Source organism: Natrix helvetica (genome assembly GCF_964273705.1).
Source record: "Natrix helvetica genome assembly, chromosome: 1".
NCBI classification, from domain to species: domain Eukaryota; kingdom Metazoa; phylum Chordata; class Lepidosauria; order Squamata; family Natricidae; genus Natrix; species Natrix helvetica.
This window is the reverse complement of record NC_138548.1, coordinates 8,444,498-8,457,652: the sequence shown is the minus strand read 5'-3', so window position 1 is coordinate 8,457,652 and position 13,155 is coordinate 8,444,498. Positions and strand designations below refer to the sequence as shown.

The following is a 13,155-nucleotide window of genomic DNA, read 5'->3' as shown; positions in this document are numbered from 1 at the left end:
GAAACCAACATATATTTTGTCTTTATTTGTTGAACACAGTGGCATAGCCTCCCAAGTCACACACAGCATCTCTGTTTTTATTTAAATCAAATTATTATATATATATTTTCCCTAAATTGGCACGGCTATGTGGCTTCTCTGAGATTTGTACTGTATGTGTTCAATCCTGTAACCGGTATTTGCCATTTTTGAAATAAAAGTAAGGTTTTTTTGGTGACAAAGAAGGTAGGGAAATAATTTGCCTTTCATTCAAGGTCTAACTTTTGGAGAAGATAAGAGAGGTTGCAGCTTCAAAAAGTCCTGAAAGGAAGGGTCAGTTGATTTGAGAGAAAGTGGCTGAATTCTGGGAATTGAAGTCCACATTCTTAAAGTGGCCAAAGTGGCTGAAATGTAGGATGGAGATGTCCTTCCTCTTGCTTGTTGGGGACGTCTGTGGAAGGCTCTCTCTCTGTGTCTCTGTCTCTTTCTTTTTCTCTCTCTCCCCCCCTTTTTCTTTCTGTCTCTGTCTCTGTCTGTCTCTCTGTCTCTCTCACACACACATGCATACACTTTCTTTCTCTCTTTTTATCCACCACTCTCCCTCTTTCTCCCTCCCTCCCTCCCTGTCTTTCAAACACTCACTTTCTCTCTTTTCTCTTTTTCTCCCCCTTTCTCTCCTTCAATTTCTCTGCCCTTCTTTCTGCCCCCCTCTTTCTTTTTCTGTCATTTTCTCCTTTCTTTATTTCTGTTTCTATCTCTTTTTTCTTTCATTACTTACTCCATCCATATCTATCTATCTATCCATCCATCCATCCATCCATCCATCCATCCAATTATTCCATCCATATCTATCTATCTATCTATCTATCTATCTATCTATCTATCATCTATCTATCTATCTATCTATCTATCTATCTATCTATCTATCTATCTATCTATCTATCTATCTATCCACTCACCCACCCATCCATATCTATCCATCTATCCATTCATCCATGTCTGTCTGTCTACCCACCCACCCATCCATATCTGTCTGTCGTCTGTCTGTCTGTCTGTCTGTCTGTCTGTCTGTCTGTCTGTCTGTCTGTCTATCCACCCACCCACCCACCCACCTATCTATCATCTATCTATCTACCACCTACCTACCTACCTACCTACCCACCCACCCACCCACCCACCCACCCACCCACCCACCCACCCACCCATCTATCTATCTATCTATCTATCTATCTATCTATCTATCTATCTATCTATCTATCTATCCACTCACCTGTCCATATCTCCTCTCCTCTTCTCAATCCATCCATTTGATCCATCCATCCATCCATCCCTTTCTCTTCTCTTCTCCTCTCCCCTCCTCTCCTCTTCTCCCCTCCTCTCACAGTCCATCCATTTGATCCACCAATCCATCTTCTCTTTTCCCATCCTTGTAATGCAATAAATCTTTAAAAAAACAAAAACAAATATCACATATTTCCCGCATGGCAAACCTAATTGCTGGGATCTTTTACGCCCCTCCCTCAACACTCCCCCCCCTTTCCCCCCTTCTCCCCGGCTGTTCCCCCTCCCTCTCTCCTCCCTCCCCTCCCCACGCGTTCCCCTTCTCCGTGGGGCCCCCTCCAAGCTCCTCCCACTCGCTGCGCCTTCAAAAGTTGGATTAACCCGAACTAAAGGAGGCTGTTTGCTGTTTCTGGCGAGGCTGGAGGGGGGGAAGAGACCCCGGGGTCTGCGACTGGATGGGTAAATTGGAGATTAAGTTACTTTTTGTTGTTGTGATGGTTGCTTTGTTTTGGGGAAAAATGAATTTAAAAAAGAGATACATTGTCGCTTAGATCTCTGCAAAAGAGGGGGGGAAAGAGGAGGGGGTGTCAAAGATCCTTTCTGGTTTGGGAGTGGGCGCTGAGAAAAATCACGAGTGGGTTGAAATCTATACATTTAATTTTTGAGTTTATTTATGTTTTGTTGTTCTGCCTTGAACCTTGCTTCTTCTTTCTGCGCCTTCCCTGAGCCGCTTCTTCTCCATCGTCCCGTTTCTCCCTGCCAAATTTTGTTTTATTATTATTATTATTTTTATTATTATTATTTTTAAATGGGGCTGCTCCCTCCAGCCAAAATCGGGATTATAAGGGGGGGCCTCCTGGGGTTCAATGCGGTTTCTCGTTTTCTTTGGGAATTGGGTGTGTGTGTGTGGAGTTCCTCTTAATTGAAAGCAGATGGGACCCCCAGGCGATCCAGAAAAAGTGTTTCCCCCTTTTGGGGGATGGGGGGGTGTTTCAGGAGACCCCCCACGCCACAAATTTGGAGGGGAGGGGGAAATCCTTGCCTTGCACCCCTTTTTCAGTTGGGTTGGGTAGATGCAAACTTTTGGGATTTTCCGTTGGGAAATTTTAAGATGGGGGGGGGGAAGCCTGACGCTTTTCTCCATTGCAACCGAGAAAAAAATACTTTTTTCAACGCTCTTTGTTCCTTTCACTTCTTTTGCCGACAAACTCACTTTTTCCTTTTTATTTGAAATGCAGAATTTTTTTCTCCCTTTTTTCTCTCTCTCCTGCAGGCAGGAAAACCTCCCCCCCCCCGTTTTTGCCTTTGCGCTCTTCCAGCTCCCTCCTCTCTCTCTCTCTCTCTCTCCCCGTTGGTGTTTTTCTTTCCAGGTTTTCATCCATTCCTCTTCTCTCTCATCCATTTTTTTTTTTTTGCTTTCTTTTAAACCAATCCCCTGCTTTCAGCTGGAGAAAGGAGACGGTTAACATTTTGCATATGTGTGGGGAGGGGAAGGGCAGAAAAAACCCAGGCTGCCCTCTTCCCTGCCTTTGGTTACCTTATGCTAGAAATCAAAATACGATTTTTGCAGAAAATAAAATCCGAGGATTGGATCCCTAGGAATTCCTGCCGCCCGTTTTTTTTTAAATTTTTTATTTTAGTTCTTTGCAGTTGCATTTCTTCTTTTTCTCTTCTTTTTTCCTTTTCTTTTTTCCCCCTTTTTTATTTTATATTCCTTTTCTTTTTGTCGTCGTTGTCTTTTGCTTCTTTTCATTTTTATTTTTTTCTCTTCGGTTAAAGAGAGAAAAAGATGGGTTCTCCTTTGGAAAAAAAAAACCCATGTGTCTTGGCTGTTGTTGTTTTTGTTCTCTTTTGTCTCATTTGTATCCCAAATTCCAGGGGAAGAACAAAAGAGGTTTTGCAACCAAGTGGAAAAAGAATTTTTTTAAAAAAACTTTTGCATTCTGATTGCAGGGTTCTGTATTTGGTGCAATGTATGTGTGTGTCTTTTCTTTCTTGGAGTCTTTTTTTTTTTACAAAATAACAAGGGTTTGTTTCATTGGGCCTGGTGTGGATTCAGGAGTTTTGTTGCAAAACATTAGCAACCACCACAAAAAATGAATTTGACGCTTTGGATGTCTTTGCAGCGGGATGCATTACATTTCCACCAAGTTTTAAGAAGGGTGAGCGGGTGTGCAAATGAAATGTTGGAATTTTTGCTTAAAATCTAGAGATGCCACTGATTTTGTTTTCTTCCCCCTCTCTTCCATTCCTCTCTTCCAACCAGCATCTTAAAATTCTTCCTGTTTTTGATTCAGCAATTAATGAACAAAAGATGGTTGATCTACTATAGCAGGGGTATCCAAACTTGGGAACTTGAAGACTTGTGGACTTCAACTCCCAGAAATCCCCAGCCAGCATAGCATAGCTGGCTGGGGATTTCTGGGAGTTGAAGTCCACAAGTCTTCAAGTTCCCAAGTTTGGACACCCCTGTACTATAGGATCTATAGGATTTAAATCAAGTGCTTCTCAAACTTGGCAACCTTTAAGGCAAGTGGACTTCAACTCCCAGAATTCCCCAGCCATCCTGGGGGATTCTGGGAGTTGAAGTCCACCTGTCTTAAAGGGGCCAATTTTGAGAAACATTGATTTCAACCAGGGATCTCCAAGCTATGCTGGCTGGAGAATTCTGGGAGTTGAAAGTCCACAAGTCTTAAAGTTGCCAAGTTTGGAGACCTCTGATTTAAACATTAGAAGTGAGTTATTTAACCCCAAATGAAATTCCGCTTTCTTCTGAATCTTGATGGGTCTGAGCAAATAGCAATCTGCTATTTGCAATCAATGCCTTTTTCCTGCTTTTGAATGCAACGCTTGTTCTGTGTCATGCTTCACAAAATCACAAACATTTCAGCGACCAAGAAAAGAGGGGAGATAGAGTTACCGAGGATCGAACTGACCAACAGACATTTAAATGTTACAGGGGAAGGGTATTCTGGGTGGTGGGGAACTTTTCCAGAGTGTTGGGTTGAGAGTTCTTGGTCCCCACCCATCCAGAGCCCAGGCACCTTTTGGCTCTGTGGGACTGCAATTTCCATCATCCCCAGCCACAAAAAGCCACATTGGTTGGGGATGAGAGGGAGATTTTACCCAATGTGAGTAGTCCTCGACTTACAACCGTTCGTTTAGTGACCAAAAGTTAACAAGAGCACTGAAAAAAGTGACTTATGACTATTGCAGCATCCCCATGGTCACAGAATCAAAATTTGGACCCTTGGCAACTGACTCATATTTATGACGGTTGCAGTGTCCAGGGGTCATGTAATCACAACGGGCTTACTAACTTACCAGCGGCAGAGATTCCCTTAACAGCTGTGGCAAGAAAGGTGGTAAAATGGGGCAAAACTCACTTAGCAACTGTCTTACAAAAATTTTGAGCTCGGCTGTGGTTGCAAGTCAAGGACTATCTATACATATAGAGAAAAACTGGTGGATCGAAGAGTTTGACCCTTGCAATAAAGAAGCTTTCCGGTGGCTGTGCAAAATGCAATAAGCTCTGGTTTGCTTTCTCTGATCTTGGCTATGGGCTGAAGTGAATGGATAAGATGCCTTTTAGATTGTATTTGTGTGTGAAAGAGAGAGTGAGTCAGAGACAGGGAGAGAAGGAGAGAGGGAGAAAGAGAGGAGAGGTGGAGAGAGGGGAGAAAGTGGGAAAGGAGAGAGGGAGAGGAGAAAGAGGGGAGAGTAGGTTAGAGTGGGAGGGAGAGAAAGTCAAAGAGTGGGAGGGGGAGGGAGGGAGAAACAGAAAGAAGGAGAAATGGAGGGAGGGAGAAAGGGGGGAGGGAGAGGGGAAAAAGGGGGAAGGCAAGGTGGGGGAGAGAGGGAGAAAGTGAAGAAGAGATGGGAGAGAGGAGAGAGAGAAAAGAGAGAGAGAGGAGGATAGGGGGAGAGAGGGAGAAAGAAAGAAGGAGAGATGTAGAGACAGATAGAAAGTGGGAGAGAAGGGGAGAGAGGGAGAGGTCAGAGTGGGAGGGAGAGAAAGGGAGAGGAGGTCAAAGAGTGGGAGGGAGAGGGAGGGAGAAACAGAAAGAAGGAGAAATGGAGGGAGGGAGAAGGGGGAGAGGGAAAAGGGGGGAAGGCAAAGTGGGGGAGAGAGGGAGAAAGTGAAGAAGAGATGGGAGAGAGAGAAAAGAGAGGGAGGAGGAGAGAGGGAGAAAGAAAGAAGGAGAGATGGATAGAAAGTGGGAGAGAAGGGGAGAGAGGGAGAGGAGGTCAGAGTGGGAGGGAGAGGAAAGGAAAGGAGAGAGTGGGGGAGAGGGAGAAAGGAAGAAGGAGAAATGGAAAGAGAGAGGGGAGAAGGAAAGGAGAGAGGGGGAGAGGGAGAGGAGGAGAGAGAGGGGGAGAGAGAGAGAAAGAAAGAAAGAAGGAGAGAAGGAAAGGAGAGAAGGAGAGGAGAAAGGAGGAGAGAGAGGGGGAGAGAGAAAGAAGGAGAGATGGAGAGAGAGAGAAAAATTCAGGGCCTGGGGATTCTTGTGATTGCTTGTCACTGATCTTCAATTTCCTGCCCTTTTGTGGCGGGAAAGAGATAACAATCAAGGCTGCCTCCTTAAACAGCCCCTAAAAAATGCAGGCTTCAGGCTGCTTCTGGTGTATTTCAGGTCTACTTCAGTGTGGTTCTTGTCCAGGGCCAGGTGGGCTTACCTGAGCAGAAGTGGGCAAATCTTGCCAGCCAGGTCCAGCCCCCCCCCTCAAAGCCTGCAATGACCTGGGGAAGAATTTGTGTTGTGTGGATCCTGACACACAAGCACCGCTGTGTGAAAAGGGTGTTGTTTACAGAGTTGTGATTTATGAGTTTGCCATGGGTGGCTTGGCCTTCAGCCCCCCTGGCTTTGTTCGGTGATGAAGAGGTGGGAGACACCAAAGGGGAAGGGGGGGCAGAAAGGCTGAGAGGAGGGACAAAGGATTGGGAAGAGTGTCGCTTGGGGCTTTATTTGAATTATTCTTTTAAAGCCATCTTTTCTCTTTTTTTCCCCCCCTCAGTATTTGGATGTGATTTCGTCCCTCTGAAGGGTTGAATGTTTGAGCCAAAGGGGGCTTCTCTGCTCTTCATCCTTTCTTCCATCTGTCACTCCCTTTTTTCCTTTTATTGATCCATCCCCATCAATTTCTTGTTCCTTCCCTGCTCGTCAAATATTTTTCTCTTCTTCTATTTCTTTATCTATTCTTTCTTTCTCTCTTTCCTTCCCCTTTTACTTTGTCCTGTTTTCCTTCCTTTCTGATCTTCCTTCCTTTCCTTCCTTTGCCCTTTTACTTCTTCCTGTTTTCCTTCCTTCCCTCCCTCTTTCCTCTTTCTTTCTCTTCTTTTTCCCTTTTTTACTTCCTCCTGTTATTCTTTCTTTCTTCTTTCTTTCTGTCCTTCCTTCCCCTTTTACTTTGTCCTGTTTTCCTTCCTTTCTGATCTTCCTTCCCTCCCTCGTTCCTCTTTCTTTCTCCTCTTCCTCCCTTTTTTACTTCCTCCTGTTATTCTTTCTTTCTTCTTTCTTTCTCTCCTTCCTTCCCCTTTTCCTTTGTCCTGTTTTCCTTCCTTTCTGATCTTCCTTTCCTTCCTTTGCCCTTTTTCTTCTTCCTGTTTTCCTTCCTTGCCTCCCCCTTTCCTCTTTCTTTCTCTTCTTTTTCCATTTTTTTACTTCCTCCTGTTATTCTTTCTTTCTTCTTTCTTTCTGTCCTTCCTTCCCCTTTTACTTTGTCCTGTTTTCCTTCCTTTCTGATCTTCCTTCCCTCCCTCGTTCCTCTTTCTTTCTCCTCTTCCTCCCTTTTTTACTTCCTCCTGTTATTCTTTCTTTCTTCTTTATTTCTCTCCTTCCTTCCCCTTTTCCTTTATCCTGTTTTCCTTCCTTCCTGATCTTCCTTTCTTTCTTTTGTTTTTCTTTCTTTCCTCTCCTTCCTTCCCCCATTTACTTGCTCCTGTTTTTTTCCATCCTTCATTCCCTCTTCACTCTTTCTTTCTCTCCTTCCTCCCTTTTTCCTTCCTCTTGTTCTTCTTTCTTTCTATCATTCCTTCTTTCTTTCCCCCACCCATCTCTTCCCTTCTTCTGTCCCTCCCTTTTTCCTTCCCTCCTTCTTTCTCTTTCCTTCTTTTCTTCTCAGATTGGCCGTCTGTGAAAAGCAGTATTCATCCTCAAACACAGAATTTTCTGTCATTTTTCTTAACAGTTTGATATTTATAGCCCAGCCTTTCTCTGCTGGGTCTGGGGAAAAAGAGGAAGAGGGAGGAGGGGGCGCAAAATGGAAGCTTTACATAAGAATTAATTTAGTTTGTTCAAAATGTGTCAGTGTGAGGTGTGCATTGCGCTCCTTTGCTTACCAAATACCTTCAATCTCTTCCCTTTTAAAACAATTTCTCACTTGTTTGGGGTTTTTTTTCTTTCTTTTTCCTTTTGAAAGTAGACAGACACAAAATGGTCCCTTGGGGAAGAGAGGGAGAGAAAGAGAGAGGTGTTTGTACAATTTTCTCCGTCTCATAGCAATGCTTGGGGTAAATACTGTATATTTTTTTCTCAAATTATGCACAGAATAGTAGATCTCCAAAACTAGCTGTGATGTGAAGGTTTTGGGGAGAAAAAATAGACACAGGGTTAAGAGTTGAGCGAGTTTCTTTTTCCAGGCTCCCATATGAAGAATATCGAGCCTTTGGCATGTAGATAACGCTACTTTAAAAACAAAAAAAGAAGTTTCTAGTCCTCATGATTCTGAGTTAAACAAAATGCATGCTGTTCTTTTACATCCTCCGCCCTGTGGCTTTCTTAAACCCACTGGTAGGATCTAAGGAATGTTCCTTTAATCCAGTGATTTAATCCCAAACTTTTTTCATTTACAAATAGTCCTTGATTTACAACCATCAGTTTAGTGACCATTCGAAATTAACAATGGCACTGATATAACTGTTTTTCATATTTACGACCGTCGCAGCATCTCCTTGGTCACATGATCCAAATGTAGCCTCTTGGCAACTGACTTGTATTTATGACGGTTGCAGGGTCCCGGGATCACGCGATCTCCTTTTGCGACCTTCCGAAAAGCCAAGTCAAGGGGGAAGACAGATTCACTTAACAACCGTGTGACGAATTTAACAGCCGCAATGATTTACTTAGCAGTTGTGGCAGGAAAGCTCGTAAAACAGAGCAAAATTAACTCAACAGCCATCTTGCCTAGCAACAGAAATGTTGGGCTCAATTGTGTTCGTAAGTCGAGGACTACCTGTATGACCGAAACTGCTTCTCACAATGTATTATCAAACTCTGAGGACCGTCCTTAAGTCTCTTCATTCAGCATCCTCCTAACCTTGGAAGGTCGCTGAACGAATGGTTGTAATTCGAGGACAGCCTGTCGCGTAAAAATGAACGGCGTTGAATTTCTTTCTTTCTTTCTTTCTGGATAGATAGATAGATAGATAGATAGATAGATAGATAGATAGATAGATAGATGATAGATAGATAGATAGATAGATAGATAGATAGATGATAGATAGATAGATAGATAGATAGATAGATAGATAGATAGATAGATAGATGATAGATAGATAGATGATAGATAGATAGATAGATAGATGATAGATAGATAGATAGATAGATAGATAGATAGATAGATAGATAGATAGATGATAGATAGATAGATGATAGATAGATAGATAGATAGATGATAGATAGATAGATAGATGATAGATAGATAGATAGACAGATAGATGATAGATAGATAGATAGATAGATAGATGATAGATAGATAGATAGATAGATAGATAGATAGATAGATAGATAGACAGATAGATAGATAGATAGATGATAGAGAGAGAGAGAGAGAGAGAGAGAGAGAGGTAGGTAGGTAGGTAGGTAGGTAGGTAGGTAGACGAGATAGGTAGATGATAGATAGATAGATGATAGATAGATAGATAGATGATAGATAGATGATAGATAGATAGATAGATAGATAGATAGATAGATAGATAGATAGATAGATAGATGATAGATAGATATGCAGCGGCTAAGGTCGGCAGTTCAGTGGTTCAAATCCCTAGCGCAATGTAACAAAGTGAGCTCCCGTTACTTATCCCAACTTCTGCCAACCTAGCACTTTGAAACCACGTAAAAATGCAAGTAAAAAAAATAAGAACCACCTTTGGTAGGAAGGGAACAGTGTTCCATGCATCTTTGGCGTTGAGTCATGCCGGCCACATGACCACAGAGATGTCTTCGGACAGCGCTGGCTCTTCTGCTTTGAAACGGAGATGAGCACCGCCCCCTAGGGTCGGGAACGACTAGCACATCTGTGCGAAGGGAACTTTTATCTTTATATATGTACACGTGGCAATTTGAAGTCCATTTAAGCCTCCCTGCCGTGATGGCTAATCGGTTCATGTGTCATTTTCCAACGAGTGAAAATTTAAAAAAGCACTTTTATCCAATTTTGGATAATTTAGCCAGATTTGGAAAGCACTGATTTAATGCTTCCCATAGATTATACACCCATTTATTTATTTTAATTTTGCCTGCAACGCACACATTTTAAGAAGCTGCTTTGTGCCATGCTCACTCCCCCCGCCCGCAAAACTACAGGAGTTGCCACATCGGATACCTCCACCTTGCGGGCAAGAACGAAGTTTGACGCAGTGACTCCTGCGGGGGGTGGGTTGGCAGTGGCTTTCTATTTTGGAGGGTTGGCTCTTCGGCAATCCATGTATGTCTCTGTACAGGTAGTCCTCGACGTACGACCGCAATGGAGCCCAAAATTTCTGTTGTTAAGTGAGACATTAAGTGAGTTTTGCCCAATTTTATGACCTTCCTTGCCTCTATTGTTAAGTGAATCACCCCAGTTCTTAAATTAATAACACGGTTGTTAAGCAAATCTGCCTTCCCCAGATTAGGGCAGTGCCAAATAAATTTCTGTTGCTAAGCAATCCAAAATAAACCGTACTAAATGCATAGAAGATCAGAAGGCAGCAGATTTAATAGCAACTTGATCGGGGCGGGTTTCAGTTTTTTTTGCTACAGGTTCTGTGGGGCGTGGCTTGTTTGGTGGGCATGGCTTGTTGGCCATGTGGTGGTGGGCGTGGCTTGTTGGCCATGTGACTGGGCGGGCATGGCTTCATAGTCATGTGACTGGTTGGTCATGTGACTGGGTGGGTGTGTCTGGTTGGTCATGTGACTGGTTGGTCATGTGACTGGGTAGGTGTGGCTGGTTGGTCGTGTGACTGGGTGGGCGTGGCCAACTTGATGTCACTCACGTCAAGGGGCGTCTTGCCTGGCCTCTCCTTCCCTCAAATTGTATCAAGGAGATACAATTTCTCTATTTATTTACTACTTCTGAACATCCAAAATATACTATTTAATCCTATGTATATATGCCATATGTGTACATATATTACATAGTATAGAGTGTGTATGGCACACCCATAGATACATTATCTACTATAAATACTGTATGAGTATGTACTTGATCAAAGGAAGAAGAGAAACTATGCAACAGGTTGGACTGGATGACCTCTGGAGTTTTTCTCCAAAATGGTGATTTGGTGATCCCGTGTCTTATCTAGGGAAGAAAACAGTGGCATTCATCCGAGTGGCTTTATGACATCACAATCAAAAGGAATAAAGTCCGTGCACGCCAAACTTGAAGGAATGTAAATAGTATAATTGAATAGAGGAGTGTTGCCACTTGCCTGAAGGTAGCATAATAGGAGAGAGGGCAGGTTTAAAATTGGCTTTAATTTGAGCAGCTGCAAATAAAAAAGGCCCTACCCAGCTTCTCAGGGATATGAAAGATCAGGATTTTCAGCCCAAGTAGCTTTAAGGTGGGTGGACTTCAACTCCCAGAATTCCCCAGTCAGCATACTTTCAGGTGGGTGGACTTCAGTTCCCAGAATTCCCCAGTCAGCAGGCTTTAAGATGGGTGGACTTCAACACCCAGAATTCCCCAGTCAGCATGGTTTAAGGTGGATGAACTTCAATTCCCAGAATTCCCCAATTAGCAAATCTGCCTGAGGAATTCTGGGAGTTGAATTCCTCCCATCTTAAAATATATTGGTGGAGGAATTTTGGGGGTTGAAATCCACCCATCTTAAAACCTGCTGGCTGTGGAATTCTGGGAGTTTAAACCTCCACATCTTAAAGCCTGCTGATTGAGGAATTCTGGGAGTTGAAGTCCACTTTTCTCCTTAAAGCACGCTGGCTGAAGAAGAAATTCTGGGCGTCCACCTATCATAAAATGTCCCCATCAAAGAATTCTGGGAGTTGAAGTCCATCCTCCTTAAAGTATGCTGTCTGTGGGGATTCTGGGAGTTGAAGTCCACCCATCTCAAAGCAATGCAGGTTGAAAAACAGTGGATGACTCTCTCCAAGTGAGGAGTGCAATTAATACCAGTTAAATTATTATTCCCTACTCCATACACACAGGAAGGCTGCGTGAAAAATCTGATTTTTGGGGGTGGGGAGTGGGAGGAATAATAAATAGGCAGGTCTCTGCCAGATAATACTTTATTTTTTCTTCACTTCATCCACCCGGATGACCGTGGGAAAACATCTGCCCGAGTTTCTTTCTCTCTCTTTTTGTTGTTGTTTCGGGTGGTGTGGGTTTTTGAAGGCACCCTTTGGAAAGTTGGCGGGATATTGTGGGTCATGTCCCTGTTCAGTGATGTGGCTGAAGGGCTGTCTCCTTTGCTCAGCTTCTCCTCTTTTTCTGAATGCCGGAAGCCATGTTGTAGAACTTCCACACTCAGGAGCAGTTAAGCTCAAAGTGTTGAGGCAGGCACACAACAGAGACTTTGCTATTGGGCACCCTTAAACCAAATTTAGTTGAGTCTCTGCCTTTCGGTTGCCAAGGAGGAGACGCAAAAGGCTTTGAGCATATACCTATTTTTTTAAAAAAAGAAAGAATGTGGTTTAGTGGTTAAAGCACCAGTTTAAAAACCAGGAGATGGTGAGTTCTAGTCTCGCCTCAGGCAGAGATCAGCTGGCAGATTTTGAACCAATCACAAAGAGATGCGAGTTCGAGTCCCACCTTTGGCATGGAAGCAAGATGGGTGACTTGGGCCAATCGCCAGGAGACAGTGAGTTCTAGTCCCACCTTTCATATAAAGCCAGCTGAGTGACTTTGGGCCAATGGCCAGGAGATGTTGAGGAATAGAATAGAATACAATACAATACAATACAATGCAATACAATACAATAGCAGACAATACAATACAATATAATACAATACAATAGCAGAGTTGGAAGGGACCTTGGAGGTCTTCTAGTCCAACCCCCTGCCTAGGAAGGAAACCCTATACCAGGGGTGTCCAAACTTGGGAACTTTAAGATTTGTGGACTTCAACTCTCAGAATTCCCCAGCCAGCATGGCTGGCTGGGGAATTCTGGGAGTTGAAGTCCACAAGTCTTAAAGTTCCCAAGTTTGGACACCCCTGCCCTATACCATTCCAGACAAATGGCTATCCAACATCTTCTTAAAGACTTCCAGTGTTGGGAGCATCCACAACTTCTGGAGGCAAGCTGTTCCACTGATTAATTGTTCTCACTGTCAGGAAGTTTCTCCTCAGTTCTAAGTTGCTTCTCTCCTTGATTAATTTCCACCCATTGCTTCTTGTACCTGTAACGCCTTCAGCAGGAGGTTCTTGGGAACGTGGGACCCAAAAAGAATAATAATGACCAGATCCAATCTGAACATCTGGCTGTGAGAGGAACCATAGTAATTGTATTAATGGGAAACAATAATAGGAAAAAGTGGTCTGCCTACATCTGCATTTTTCGCCCCAACAGCTGGGAAGCCGTTTGGAAAACGGTTTGCATTTTTCCTTTTTTCTTCCTTCGTCCATTTTCCACCCTGCTCAGCCACTGCCCCTCTTTGCTGCTTTATTGGACCCAGAATTGG

General features: G+C 43.4%; 1 protein-coding gene across 1 annotated transcript in view; it reads left to right on the top strand.

Annotated features, from left to right (window-relative positions):
- Positions 1-1,582: 1,582 nt before the first annotated feature.
- PTPRS (protein tyrosine phosphatase receptor type S) overlaps positions 1,583-13,155 on the top strand; it is a 242,388-nt gene continuing 230,815 nt past the window's right edge. Inside the window, exon 1 of the mRNA XM_081960707.1 lies at positions 1,583-1,719. The gene's annotated coding sequence lies outside the window, so the exon portion shown is untranslated. The remainder of the gene's footprint in view (positions 1,720-13,155) is intronic.